Raw genomic sequence first — 15,370 nt, forward strand, 5'->3', positions numbered from 1 at the left:
AAGCATCTGCCAAATGCATACACTATTGTTCAGAAGTTTTGAAAACAAGGCTCAATTACAAGTAAAAGTAATATTGGGAAATTTTTACTACAAATTAAAACAACTATTTTCTATTTTAATACATTTTCATCACAGAAATAAATTAAATTTATTTTAATTCATTACTGTAGTGTCACAGGATCCTTAAATCATTTTACAGTAAATCTAATTTGAAAACTCTTGTGCTTAAATATTTTTTTGTGGAAACCGGAATTTTTGCAGGATACTTAAATGAATAGAAGTTCAAAAGAACAGCATTCATTTGAAAGTTTTACTGTAGCTTTTTATCTATTTAATTGTTACTTTGCTTAATAAAGGTATTCATTTCTTTAAAAAAATGTGTTTTAAACAGTAATGTAAATGTGAAGTAGCTTACATCAACTTGTAACTCTGTGAAATAGCCATGGTTAAAAAAAGTAAATATTCAGTGGGGTCCTGGAAGTTGCACAGCTAGGACTGGTATGGTTGGCAGATGGCTGTGTTGGGCCAATGAGAGAAGCACATGGAATCATTTCAGGGTTGAACGAAAGTGTCTGTTTCTTATGTGGCTTGAAGAAAGAGGTGAACTTCTGAAAATCTGGATTCACATTTTACAATTGTTTTTTAAAAGCAAAAATGCATATTGTGTTTGGACTTCTCTGTCTTGGTCTCCCTGCCCTGAGTCACACATGCAGGATATTTGCTTGTAATACTTGGGCTAGTATTTGGCTGGAAAACGTCGTTGCATCCTTACTTATATCAGTTCCCCCCGAGTTGACTCTGTGGCTCTGTATTATAGTCAGAAAATGTTTGAAAGATTCTAGATGCACATTCCTCACACTAATGCCACCTGACATTCTGGAGGAACCCGAATCATTTCATGGTAATTTGCCCTTCACTTATCTTGTAAATCTTTGTGAAAAGAGTGAGGGGGTGATAGGTGGTCATTAACAAGAGAAAACAGCCTGGGGCAGCTCAGAAGTATAAGAGACCAGACTTTTTTACTCCCCCCAACCCCCTCCCACTTTTATTTTCCATTTCCTCTCTGCATCTCCTCCCTCATGGCAGAGAAGTTGGAGCACAAAGTTACAGGAGATGTAAAAGAAGAGTACAGCTTAGGAAAAGGACATTCTAACAGTCCTATCAGCATGTGAACATGCTGTATCACTTTCCAATCATAACTGTTTTCTTTGGCCAGGGGACTCCAGTGGGCCTCCAGAGAAGTGATTACAGTCAAATAGAAAATCCAACCCATAAACTTTCTCTTTTTTCTTCCTTCCTCCCTCTCTTTTGCTTCCTCCCCCTTTTCTCCCTCTCTTGCTTTTCTCGGGGGACTCGTTGAAGGCACATATGTTTCAAATTCCTAGTGTGAAATAGGCCTAAACACCAATTATTTTATGGTACAAACACAGGGGAAAGATTTTCAGGCTTGTAACTTCTTACCGTAGATTAGCTTTGCTTAAGTTTTCGTGTGCATAAAAAGGGAAATAAAAAGGATATTTTATTGCAGACTTATGTCGGTTCCCCTTTATTCCAGCCCTGTGATTTTACAGTGCTGTGTCACTGCAGGCCCTCCCCAGTCATGGCTCTTCTAGCTTTGCGAGGCTAATCTGAAACAGGAAATAGCCGCATCAGTACGGAGGGGGGTGACATGACTGCTTACATAGCCTGTAATTGGTTGATTTCTGAGGCATGTGAAATGGGAAAGTTGAGCAGGGGGATTTAAATAAGAGCATAACGCCCAAAAATGACTGACTAAAGCATGTGTGAGCTCATGCTGGTCATGCACTGATCTTTTATGCTTTTTGATAACCTTTACCCCATTATCACGGTTCATGTTCTGTTTGGATGAAGTTTTGTTAGATTTGAAATGTTAGATTAAATGGTATAGACTAGTTCCCAAAATGAAAATATTGTCAAGACTTACTCACCAAACCCATATGACTTAAGCGGAGTTCAGACTGCACGATTTTAGCCCAATTTTTGGCTCGCTGACAGGTTTGGAGAAATCGCCGACAAATGCCCGAAATCACAGGCAAATCGGTGCTCGTTCACGCGAGTGACAATCACGCAGTGTGAATGATAAAAGACGATCTGAGAGAATCGCCGACGAGTCGCCGACGCCCGTGAGATATTTGCCATGCTAAATATCGGGACCTGTCGGCGATTCAAAATCATGCTGTGTGAAAAGTGTTCTGACTGAGAACTACATCGGCAATGACCGACAGCCAATGAGAGAGCAAGATACAGAGCAGCGGGGAGTTCGGGGAGGAGTTATAGACCACAATATCAGCAAGCATGGCTTCTTTTCTTTTTCTTGTTTTCGCTGCAAAACAGCGCACAGGCAATTCGTATTGCAAGCTTCTTGCGGGCTACCATTTTTAATAATAATCCCAGTCTCACGTGAGAACTCCGGTCTTGCACGCGTGATATCGCGTTGTTTCCTTGTCACATCTCCCGTGTGTTTGGTTGTGAAATGTAGTTTGCGTGCCAGACAGAGTTGTCGGCGATTCTTCCTATTGTAAAGTCATGCAGTGTGAAACCTTCCGTCGCCGATCCATTGTGCAGTGTGAACACAGCAGCGACTGAATGCTGGCCATGATAGTCATGCAGTGTGAAAAGAGCAGTGACCCGACTACTTTGAAAATCGTGCAGTCTGAACTCGGCTTAACTTTCTTTTTTTAGACCACAAAAGGATATATTATATATATAAAATATCTATATTTTCTTTACAAAAAATCACCATAAAAGTAGCCCATATGGCAGTACATTATTCAGTATTTCTTGTTTCAGCTTTTAAGCAAGATAATATGTTTTTTAAGAGAAATGTTAACTGGAACGACAACAATGTTACCTTTTAAAATAGAAAAAAATATATGTTGTTTTGTAATTGTACATTTTGAGATTTAATAATATTTTACAGTCTTTCTATTTTACTGCATTTTGGTAAATGCAATGTGGCATATATAATGTGAAGAATGTGACACTTTCTGACATAATTTTATTCAAAATAAAGATATTTATATAGCTACCTGCATAGTTAAATCTGAACAATTGACACATTTAATCTTCAGAATGTGTCAGAATATTCTCGTCAAGTATACAGTATTGTGCACTTGCTATGGTCACCACGTGGCTATATAGTTGTATTTTCTGTGAATATGGGCATTTGGGGAAGATAAGCAGTATTGAAGCTGTGGTCCTTCTCGGCTGGCAGAGATGCTGTGAGTGTGCCTCTCACATGAAAGCCCTGACCTGCTCTCAAAAAGCCAAGAAATGGAGCCCAGAACAGCACTCTGATAACAAGGATCTGGCTTCAAACATTGACAAAGGATAACATCAAATGCCTCTCTGTGTATGTGTGAGTGTGTATTTGAGTGTGTTTGTGTATGTCCTTGGACATGCCCTATCTGTGGGCCCTCTGCATTTTACCCTTTAATAATACTATACATGGCCATGGCCACAATATAAGGACTTAGATTCACCTCTCTTTTGATGAACTGAAATTTTCAGCAGAAGAAAGGAGGCAACATTTTCTAGAGGAATTCTCTGAAGGCAGGAAGATGAAAAGGGCAGCAATGACTGTGTGCCTAGAGCAGTATGATAGGTACAGATAGAAAGCTCTATTCTTCTTCTGCAATTTAGGACATCAGCGCCCCACAGGATCACAGTTGTTTTGAGTACTTTCAAAAAGACCATTGTTTAAGACACCTGTCCTCGTTTTAAGCACTTTGAAGCCCCTTCTTTGTTGACATAAAGAATTTGGTGAGTGGAGTTTATATTGTGGTGCAACATCAACTGTACTAACTATTAAAAGAATTAGCCCAAAAATGACAATACTGATGTTATTTACTAACCTTTATGCAATTCAAAACCCATATGTATATCTATTTTTTTTATATATTCTGTCCATTCTTTTCAGTATAAGTGAAGCTTCAAAAAGGACGCAAATGCACCATAAAAGTATCAATAAAATGATCCATACAACTTCTGCTCTATATTCCAAGTCTTCTGATAGCTTTTTGTAAGAAACAGACAATTTTTTTTTTTCTCATAATTCAGTCTGTAGCATAACAGCCCCAGTCCTTATTCATTTTCATTATAGTGAATAAAGTGACCAGCATATTCATTCATGCTGACATTTTGTTTTACATATTGGTTTGGAACGACATATGATAAGAACTATTTCTTTAAAGAACTATGATTTGTTTTTTTTTTTCCTCTTTTTTTTCAACAGGATGGTTTGTTTTGCCACAGACTATTATTCCACCACAGGCATATTCAGTATGATTTTTTTTTACATAGCTTAAACAGCAGTTATATGTAAATAGATAGGGAGATAAGTATGCTTCCCTATTGAGTTTTCACCTTTTCCCCCATTCTTTGTATTTATTATGCCTGAAAGTGTGCTTGTGTGCCAAAACTCTAGGAAGGCAAAGTGAAATCAGGGCAGCAATATTGTGCTATCATGATGAATCACACCAATCTCACAAAGATTCCTGGATGATGAAGGGTTCCTCTGATACCAAATCTCCTGTTGTTTCTGATCCTAGTGTGTAACGCGTGACCCCTCATTTCCCACCTCGCTGACACCCTCTTTTCTGCATCTGAGCCTCATCTTGCAGGAGAGGCAATCCAAGCTTTTGCTAAGTAAGTTTACTGTGTTAGTCTTTGAATTGAAGGAGTGGTTGTGCAATATATTGACCATGTCTAAAATGGAAACTGATGTAAATATTAAGGGTTGTGCATTTATGTGCTGTCTTCAAATTTTGTCTGCCACTGATGTAAAGTGGAGGACATGTGCTGTGATATTTGACATACATTATGGAGTTTGCATAAAGGCTGATAAACAGTGCTATAGACTCCATAATCTCATTATTTTTGTCAATAATTAACAGAACATCTGCACTTTTGATCAGTCTAATTGTTTAAAAGGTTGACCATTTGACCATTTCAGATTTCCAAAATGCTATAAAATGTTATATATTTATTAATTATATTTTTATGTGTTCAGTTGTTCTGCTTAATATTTTATGGAAACTATGATATATTTTTTTTTATCAGGATATTTTGATAAATAGAAATTTCTAAAGAAGAGCATTTATTTAATATCTCATTGAAATACATTGTTACATTATAAATGTCTACTGCCACTTTTGGTCAATATGCATCCTTGCTAAATGAAAGTATAAATTTCTTAAAAAGGAAAAAAGTACTTACCGCACGTTTGAAAGGTGGTGTATGTTTATTATGATTGAAAAACCTCAAACTCTCAGATGGACATTTTAGCCTTTCCACAAACTATACTTTAACTTCTTAAAATTGTACAGAACTCAAAGTGAAAATATGCCGTTATTTTTCTTCTTTTTCTCTTTACACTATCCCAGCTGCAGATATCGAAGAGGAATCTTAAACGGGAGAAATTCTAGTTAAAAAGAGCAAGATGGAGAACTATTGATCCCTTATCCCAAAGGTGTCCACCGTATGCAGATGTCCCAAAGGTGCACCAGAGAAGGGTAAATTAAGCCCTTAAATGTGCAATTGGCAATAATGAGCTATCATTACTCAAATTACAGCAAGCACTGATTGGGTTTAAAGTAATGAAGAAAACAACATGATCAATCATCATCAGGTCTTGAGAGTGTCAGGGTGGTGGCCGAGCCCTGCACCCACATTGTTGGAGCAGAGCTCCATCTTCAGGTGCCAGACTGGAGCAGATAAAAGACCCCTCCAGCACACAAACACATGTGAACATCCTTTATGAGATTACATTCGAACCTCAGATGCTGCCCAACACACAGAGATTATATCATATATGGCAGACGTCCACCTTTGTCATCTCACTGAGGCAAGTTTGTTCTCTTCCGTTATTGTCATCAGTGCGTACTTGCCCTCCGTAAGTGGATGTATCCAAATGACAATGCATCAAACTTTAATCACTCTTAAAAGTATAATTCACCCAAAAATGAAAACTCTGTCTGCTTTTGCTCAAACCGAGTGTTTTTTTTTAAAAATGCGATGGAAGTCAAAGGTCACCAAAACTGTTTGGTTACCAACACATAATTATAATAGTTCATTATCTCTATCGCCCACCATTTATTTTAAAGGCTCTCTCTCGTCATTGTTGCCTGATGATTGAATTGCTTTCGAAAAGGATATATTAAATTGTAGCTTTTTATAATCCAAGTTTTAGCGAATGGCTATACTGCAAAAGATCTTGCACCACCTATCATTTTAATACTCCATCACACTTATGTCAATCTGGCTGCTGACAAAATGATTTCTTAAATAAGTAGTCTTAGGAAAGAGAAAGTCATTTATGCCACAGTTCACCAGCCGATAACTTCAAAAAGATAAGGGAGTTATATAATGGAGTGAATTTAAGTCATATTAAGAGGAATATGCAGATGATGGCCAGCCAAATACGTGTGGTGATTAAATGATTTTATGAGATGAATAATGTAGAGTTGAGTCTTTCTTTGTGTGGTTTAGAGAGCTTTAGAGAGCTAGTTAGATTTTTGTATGCATGATTTTTAATGCATCATGTGATTCAAGAGAATTGTGCATCCTAACTTTTTAGACCAAGAGAAATCAGTCTGGTTCATCAAAATCTGCACATGGACTTCTTGAACATTTCGCCTCTACACTCTTTTTACATTCTGGAACAAAGTTTTCTCACAGATCCATTGGTGGCCCGGCATTAGTGTGCATGAAGGCTTCTGAAGTTGCCATCATCAATAATGAGGTCTCATTTACACAAATTACTCCGAACGCTGATTAGGTATTATCTAACGGCAAGGGCCACCTCGATCAATCATCATCAGCGCACAGAGCGTCGATGGACATCAAAAGGTTAACCCAGATCCAATGGGCCCCTGGCAGTGTCAGCACAAATCACTAGGGCAGGGCCGCCATTCTGTCGATAGAGCAGCCAGACAATTAGGTAATGATTAAAATAGCTGCACACAGGAGTCAATAAGAAAATGAGCCATCCCGGCATAATTTTAGAATGATTTATTTACCGATCTATATGGAAGCAGGAAAATAGGCACTCAAATGCAATGATTGAAAGCCGGTTTCCTTAGTGTCACTATCGTGAACTTTTCAGAGTCGTACTTTGTAATGTGGTTGAGGTCTCTAATTGAGAGTTGTTTGCATGAGAGGCTGTTTCATAACCATTGTAAGGTTTGGTTTACTCTGGAGTGTCTAGCATTGATATATGCTCCTTGTTCAAGGAGTTACTATCTAAAAGCAAGATAAGTATCATAACAGTAATTTTATAATAGTGTAGCTTTACCAGTAACAAGCAACTTTATTTAACAGGTACGGTAGCTGTGTACTGCAACCGGGACCTGATGTGAGATCCACCAATCAGAGAGTTTGATTGGTGAAATAGATAATATCTAGTGGTATTTTTGTGGGTTCTTGAGCCCCCGGCCACCCACAAGACTGGCTATGTATTAAATTAAATTAAATTTATGCATTTAGCAGACTTTTATCCAAAGCGTCTTACAGTGCATTCAGGCTATCAATTTTTTACCTATCATGTGTTCCCGGGGAATCGAACCCCCAACCTTGCGCTTGTTAACGCAATGCTCTACCACTTGAGCTACAGGAGCACTATGTATAGTATGCAATTAATGAATGTGATGCATGTGAAATATTAGATATGTTCAGAGTTTGTTACATGTTCAATGGGGTGGCGATGAGTTTTTGAGCTCTGCAGATATCAGTTTCTTTATTTTGATCAAAGCCATTTTTGTTTAGCATGTACTTATGAACTTATGTCTAAGGTGTGATGTATGTTGTCTGGGTCACACACATTGTGCATGTGTGTGTTTGTGGCTGACGTGTTTAGTCGTGGGTCAGAGCTGCTGTTTGGAGGCTTGCGGAAGAGAACAGTTGGCAGTCATCATGCTGGAATGGAGAGGTGCTAATGATGACTCTAACAAGAAATGATGGACAGGATCACGTCTAAAAATAAGACCTTGATTGGAGTGGGAGTGTACATGAGATATAGAGAATGGTCTGTGAACTTTTCAAGACATGGTCTCCTACTTCTTACATAACCTGCAGTTCACCGTGCTAGAAACATTTGCACAATAGAGCATTCATTCAAATAAACTTTTATATTTACAATATTGTAAGAGATGGTTAATGCCAAAATGCTATTTGTCGTTTCAATTAACACGCTTCTATAAATATGACAACATGGACTGTGAATCTAAATGGCTTCGTTTCCAATCATGCTGTCGGTGTCCAGGCAGTCAATTTCACTGATTTGAATAAGGAAATGAAAGGCCATCTCGTCGCCCACAGTGTTTGACTAGTTTCTTATACACTAGGAAGGAGTATGAACATTTGTCATCTAATTTTGGGTATTATTTGCACTGCATTGAGGAGGAAGTGATGGCAAATATGAGAGTGAAATGAGAGAATAGAAGGTCTTGCTGGGGTCATATTGCATATCTTCACCTGCACACATAACAAAACGGTCCTATTTTGTGGCCTTGCCGCTATAGTTCTTAACTGACAATAGTTATTCATCATTTATATTTTTCAGCTGGCTGGAGGAAAATCTCCTAGAGGTGGTTATTTACTGTAAAACTCAAAGTGATACATATTTTTTTGTTCCAGGAAATAGGAGTAAATTGGCACAAACATCCATTTGCCTTTTTTTCTGGTAATCTTTGTGAAACACTACCCCTTTGAACAATTGTAATCACAATTTTTGCATCTAAATCTAAAATGGAGTAAAGAAGGGGGATAATTGCTTTATGGAGTGACAGCTTTGCTTCTTTCCTTTCTCTTCTAATACACTTGGATGGCTCAACAAGGTACTGAGATATTTTTTATTTCTTAAATTGCTTGAAAGAGAGCTTTGCACTCTTCCTGCACACTAACTGCTGTCAGAAACGGAAGCTCCAAAGCCCTTTGGTTGAAATCCAGTGGTGATAATTTCATTGAAAACATGTTTTGTTGGGAGAAAATACCATTATTACCTAGTTAGGTGGATTATCTTGTCCAAAAGGCCTTTGATGTTTGCACAATCACTGAAACACAGCCTATGATCTTTAGGGGCCAGAATGAGTGGATAAGATACAATTGGGGAAAAAGCCCTTAATATCAAAGATCACAATATGAGGTCTTGCATTTCAGTGATATAACTAAATCATATCACAAAGAAGCTCAGAATCCTCTGACATCGGAGAAGGTGAATCCAAAGATGTTCATATTCTTTATGGCTTAATTTTCTTTATTAATTCCTTATTTTATTTGAGTTTGCTGAAGGAGGTCATATGGATTGTTCATTGTGTTGATCTCTGACAACACACTGACACATTTTGTAAGGTTAACTGTAAAATATTAGATTTAATTCGATTAGCAATGCATATTTAATGTAACACCATTGGATCCAATCGTAAGATTTTTACTTTTTCTCAAAATAAAGAACCGTATTAGACAGATAACTCTTTAAAGTGAATGCGCCATACACATAATGAACAAACAAGAATTTAAATTTTCTAATTGCACATAAAATAATCTGCAGTACGATGACTCTTATCCTTTGCCCAGCATGAATCTTCCTCATGCTCTGGTTTGGTGGTAACTGAGGACTTTTCAGCAAATAATCACTATTTAATCTGCTTCGTCTAAGATTATCTGACCCCTCACCATTCTCATTATATCTGAGTCTATACACAGCGTAAGCTGTTCTGTGAAAGCTGTTACCTATGTCAACTGGTGGTCTCTTGTCCTCTCTGCCTCAATCAGAGCAGGGGAGCGGCCACCTCTCTGTGTGTATCCTCATCTCCAAACGGACTCCTCCTGGTAGGGTCCGCTAAATGGATAAGATCTAATAGCCTTGAACAAACACTGTGGTCACCTTCTCTAAAGGATGCCAGTGGGGAAGTACACTAATTCAGTATGATTTGAGGAAGATAGGAGAGGAGAGGATGTTTTTTTTTCTTTTTCTTTTTCAGAACTCATGTGCCTCTCAGATGCCAAGCATCACACTGCTCCTGCTCTTCAGTGCTCAAATACAGTTACAAGTGTTATTACTCCCACCATTAAAGAGGGCATGATCCTGAGAGATTATTACATTAACCACAGGGCACTAGTTTTCTATCTGGGAGTGTAGTTGTCACTCTAGGGGTTGTGCACTCTGTGTTAGAAGATCATCCAGGCTGTTGCCTCTGCTTCTTTTGATGGCAAGTGACTTTACACAGGTTATGGTCTAATTTGAATGTGTGGTTTTATAGTTGTGCTATCTTTTATAAAGGAATAAGTATATTTATTGAATTGTTTCAGATGGATCACTTAACCCTAGAATGCATGATCCAAAAAAAAAATGGATTTGACATTTAGGCAGATTTAACACCACTTTCTCTTGAGGGAGTGAAACCAAAACCAGTATAAAGTTTGGGATGCTTACTCATGGGTTAATGAAAAACTTTCATTCAGTAATGTTTACACTTTGTTGGAGGAATAATATGCAATAATCACTTTTTTGGGGAAAAATAAAATGAAATGGAAATAAATAAAAATGATCACTGAAAATGTGTATATTCTTTATGGTTGTCTTTTTTAACTCTAAATATGACATTGAGATCACCATAAACCATTTTTTTCAGTAATACACAGCTTGTCTTTTTATAATAATAACAGAAGTAATAAAAATTTATAATAGAATTATTATTATTATTATTATTATACTTGTTTTTGACACAACTTGACGACAAAAAAGGAGCAAAAATAATGTAGGATGTATATAGGTAATTTTGACCTTCTTTACAAAGACTGGGTAATAAAGCAAAAATGTTGAATTTTTTATTTATTATTTCTGAGCCAACAAATATGTAAATATCATTGTCACATACAAGAACCTTTATTAAAAATAGAATTAAATAAATTACAAAAATTACAAAATATATAAACATAAAAAATCAGAAAATCACACCCTATCAAGTCACTTTCACTCTAGGATTAAAATTTAATAACTTTTTACAAATAAATGTGAATTTCTTTCTACTACTGGAAGCAGGCTTTTTACTCATTAAAACACGCACACACACACACACACACACACACACACACAATTCTCCATTTCCATTATGTAACAATTTTAATTGAGTAAGTGCTCACATGCAATAAATGATTATTCCTGCTGAGTATCTCACATAACTTCATTAGCATCCTCTCTCCAAACTGACTGGATACCCCAGTGTTTAGTCTGTTAACTTATTGTCAGTAAATAAATATGATCATTCACTGTGCAGACAGCTGTACTTGACAGCTTTGTTGCCTTCCCTGGCTGCACGCTGTCATTCTCGTCGATGGAAAAGTGAGTTTTATATACTCTGACTGAACTGGGGAATGGAGGACATTTGCACATGAATAAACCCTTAGACAGCTCAAAATCAACTCAGAGAGGTGTAGACATTAGATTTTTTTCCTTGTCACATGCAAACAGTTTTTATTTTTTTTTATTCCATATAATAATATGATCCAATGGCAGGATATCAAGGTGAGCTCATTTTTAGAAAAAGCAAGAGAGCAGAAAGCTTCAGTTATGGAGGTAGAGGACAGGAAATTAGATGAAACATTCTTTTTGTTCTCTCCTCATATCCATTTGCTTTTTCTACAGGTACTTGAAAGTGAGTCACTCACATTATGATTGAGGCCCTTGTTACTGAAGGTAACTGCTTGGCATTTGATCTTATTCCCACTTCCCATTTACTGTCAACTTAAAAAGTCTTTTTCAGCTTGGACATCTTGTAACATTCTGTCATTCATGAAGCATCACAAGGAATGAAATGCATGGGACAAAAAAATAAAAATAGGTACAGGGTGACAGATTTCCTAATGATTCCGTTTTCCATAAATAACATCAGAATTATCAGACTCAATCAAATAGTTATTTTTGTTCGGTTGAAAAGTTTCCTGATATTTTGCCTTTTTCTGCCTTAAAATAGACTTTTCTGACTTACTGAGAATACATTTGCCTTTTTGCATATCATATAGCAGAAGTTGACCTTTAAATGAAAATTCTGTCATTAGTTGCTCACTATTACTTGCATAACTTGATTATCATATGTCTGATAATCTGATCTGCAGTCTTCAATATAATCAAAGTAGGGGTCTTCTGCACCAAATCAGTCTTCCATAAGTTGTCTTAAGCCATACAATAACAGTCTAAAATGTGAAAGTCGTTATTCGGTGAAAATCTTACTTTGACAGATGTGGTCACAATTAAGTCATACAGGTTCCAAAAGACATCAGAATTAATAAATGAAGGAATTTTCATTTTGGGTAAACTATTTGTAGGTGAAGTAAAAAGGCAGAAACCACAAATGAATGAATACCTGGGGGTTAAAGTTGTGATGTAATGTAGTTAGCAAGATTTTTTATTATCTATTTCCATATTATGACGTACTGTACATCTGAGTAAAACAGATAATTGAGCTTGCAGTCGATTGTAAGAAAGGACCAGTTTATACTGAAGAAATTGTTGGAGAAGGCTGCCATTTCATCTAAAGCCTTGCTACATGTTTACATTTTCTTTGGAAAGTGTGTCTAAAGCCGGGCTCACACTGTGCGAATTTTTAATAGTCCTTTGCAATTGTTGCTTGTCACACTATACAAACATCACACCAAACAAACACTATACCCATCTCACACTCATCATAATGACAGACTTAACAACAGTCAACACAATGACAGACTGTACAACAGTCAAGACACGACAAAATCAGATGTACACAAGAAGACTTGTCCAGAGTTTTACGTCATCAATCCGTGACTCGCATTCTCTCGCATTCTCTCTAGCTAGCAAACAAAAGCTATATGTAGCGTTAGTTTTGTTAATTACATAATCAGATGTACACAAGCCTTGAGTAATCAATCCGTGACTCGCATTCTCTCGCATTCTCTCTAAAAAAAAAAAAAAAAAAAAAAAAAAAAAAAAAACAAGATGACTTGTGTGGAGCAAGTCATGGCTGGGCAAAAGAGGACTTGGATTTCAAGTTCTACAGAGCGAACTTGAGGTAATTTTGTTTTTCGAGTTTAAACATCCTGCCCCTTAATAAATAAACTCATTAAGTTTTCTTCTTTTTGTACTGTCCACCTTACTCATTTCGACATTTTCACTGAGGTGGTTTGAAGTTAAAGAAGAAAAAATAGAATACAACGGCCATTAATCGGCTGTCGGTGAACATGTCAAACCAGCAATCAAAGACAACAGATTTTAGCCTAGGATTATAGGAATCTTTTAGGATTTCCAAAATTTGTCTCAGACAACCAAATCGTGCCCAAATCACAGTGTGAGCCGAGCTTAACAATATTAAAATTTGTCAGAGACTAGACATGAAAATAAATGTCGTTTGAGTGAATGGAGCTCAAGCGTAGTTCAGGCAGACCATGGAGTGACGGCCAGCATCAGCTGATGCTCGGCTGATTGTAACTCATCCCACTACAATTTAAATTAAATTAAATTTAAATTTATGCATTTAGCAGACGCTTTTATCCAAAGCGACTTACAGTGCATTCAGGCTATCAATTTTTACCTATCATGTGTTCCCAGGGAATCAAACCCCCAACCTTGCGCTTGGTAACGCAATGCTCTACCACTTGAGCTACAGGAGCACTACCTTAAAAAACTACAATTAAATAAATATATAAGTTCATACGTACTCACACTTGCCTTAGTCTATTACACAGAACACACTGTCAGCTTTCGTTCTGTCGCACAGGAATGCGCTAGTCTGTAACACAGACAAACGTTAAGTCAGCTTCAGTTATGGGATAGTTCATCTTCAGTTGCTGGTCCCCATTAACTTCCATAGTATTAAAGCGATAGTTCACCCAAAAATGAAAATTTGATGTTTATCTGCTTACCCTCAGGGCATCCAAGATGTAAAGTGATGTGACATACAGCCAAGTATGGTGACCCATACTCAGAATTCGTGCTCTGCATTTAACCCATCCAAAGTGCACACACACAGCAGTGAACACACACACACCGTGAACACACACCCAGAGCAGTGGGCAGCCATTTATGCTGCAGCACCTGGGGAGCAGTTGGGGGTTCGGTGCCTTGCTCAAGGGCACCTCAGTCCTGGTATTGCTGGCCCCAAGACTCAAACCCACAACCTTAGGGTTAGGTGTTAAACTCTCTAACCACTAGGCCACGACTTCCCCTAAAAACCAGCAATGATCATGCCTCGGATGAACCTCATACGCTACAATATTACCTCTGCGAAAGAAAGAAGAGGTAGAAGAAAGATGTAGGTGACTTTGTTTCTTCAGTAGAACACAAATTATTGTTTTTTAACTCGAATTATTGTTTTGTAGTCTCTCAGCAACAATGCTTGGTAATGGTAACAGAATCTATGAGAGAAAAAAAAAACATGCACAGAAAAATCCAAATTAAACCCTGTGGCTCGTGACGATACATAGATGTGTAAACACACAAAACGATCGCTCTGTGCAAGACACTTAACAGTATTTATATAATTTTTTTTTACCTCTGATTCACGCAATGTCCGAACTGTTAGAACTCTTGTGAATGCGCTTCACAGCAGCCTGCATCATCTTCTTCTTCTTGCTTTATGGCGGACTGCAGACTTATAAGTGCATTACCACCACCTATCTCTCAAAAGGACCATTAACACTCCATCTACAGTCTCAATCAGGAGTGTCAATGGTCCACTTATATATATACTGTTTAGCACAAATTTTGTTGGGGGGAGGGGTAATAAATTGAGCATCATTCTTCCCTCCCATGGACTCTATTCAAAATGTTATCTGATGCACATTAGAGCCCGACTGATATATTGTTTTGCCAATTTTATCGGTCGATATGAGCCTGTCGCAAACATATCGTATCAGCGAATATGCCGGCGATATGTCACTGGTATGAATTTTTTTTAAAGAACATAAAACGCAGATAAAATGCTTGTAAATGGTTTAATTACATAGTCTGTCCAGCAGAGCGTGCTCCAATGTTTGCTAATGGTGACCTGGATAAATCGCTTTAAAGCTTAAGTATATGGAATACCACTGAAACTTTGAACGGCCATATCTCTGTAACGGCGCGGCAGATCCGCACCAAATTCGAACTCAATTTCTCAAACGTCGAATCAAGTGTATGTCTCGAGGCCCCGTTTCAAATGAGACCATCCCCGCATCGATAGCCCATCTATAGGCTACCAACGCGTGAAGGGTGGCGTTCTAGAGGGCTCCTCGAGCTGAAGGGATACCCTGAATTTGGTGAAGATCCACCTCCGTGTTCGCAAGATAGACACCAGCCAACACTTTCACTTCATTGAGGAGGTCTTTTGTTCAGGCAGCA

The 15,370-nt window shown here is 37.6% G+C and overlaps 1 long non-coding RNA gene across 1 annotated transcript in view; it reads left to right on the top strand.

The window, feature by feature from the left end:
* Positions 1–7,569, top strand: part of LOC109110045 — a 29,411-nt gene extending 21,842 nt beyond the window's left edge. The window contains exons 2-3 of the long non-coding RNA XR_002021165.2: positions 4,572–4,668; positions 5,406–7,569. This is a non-coding gene — a long non-coding RNA (uncharacterized LOC109110045). The remainder of the gene's footprint in view (positions 1–4,571; positions 4,669–5,405) is intronic.
* The last annotated feature ends 7,801 nt before the right edge of the window (positions 7,570–15,370 follow it).

Source organism: Cyprinus carpio, chromosome A18 (genome assembly GCF_018340385.1).
Source record: "Cyprinus carpio isolate SPL01 chromosome A18, ASM1834038v1, whole genome shotgun sequence".
Classification (NCBI taxonomy): Eukaryota; Metazoa; Chordata; class Actinopteri; order Cypriniformes; family Cyprinidae; genus Cyprinus; species Cyprinus carpio.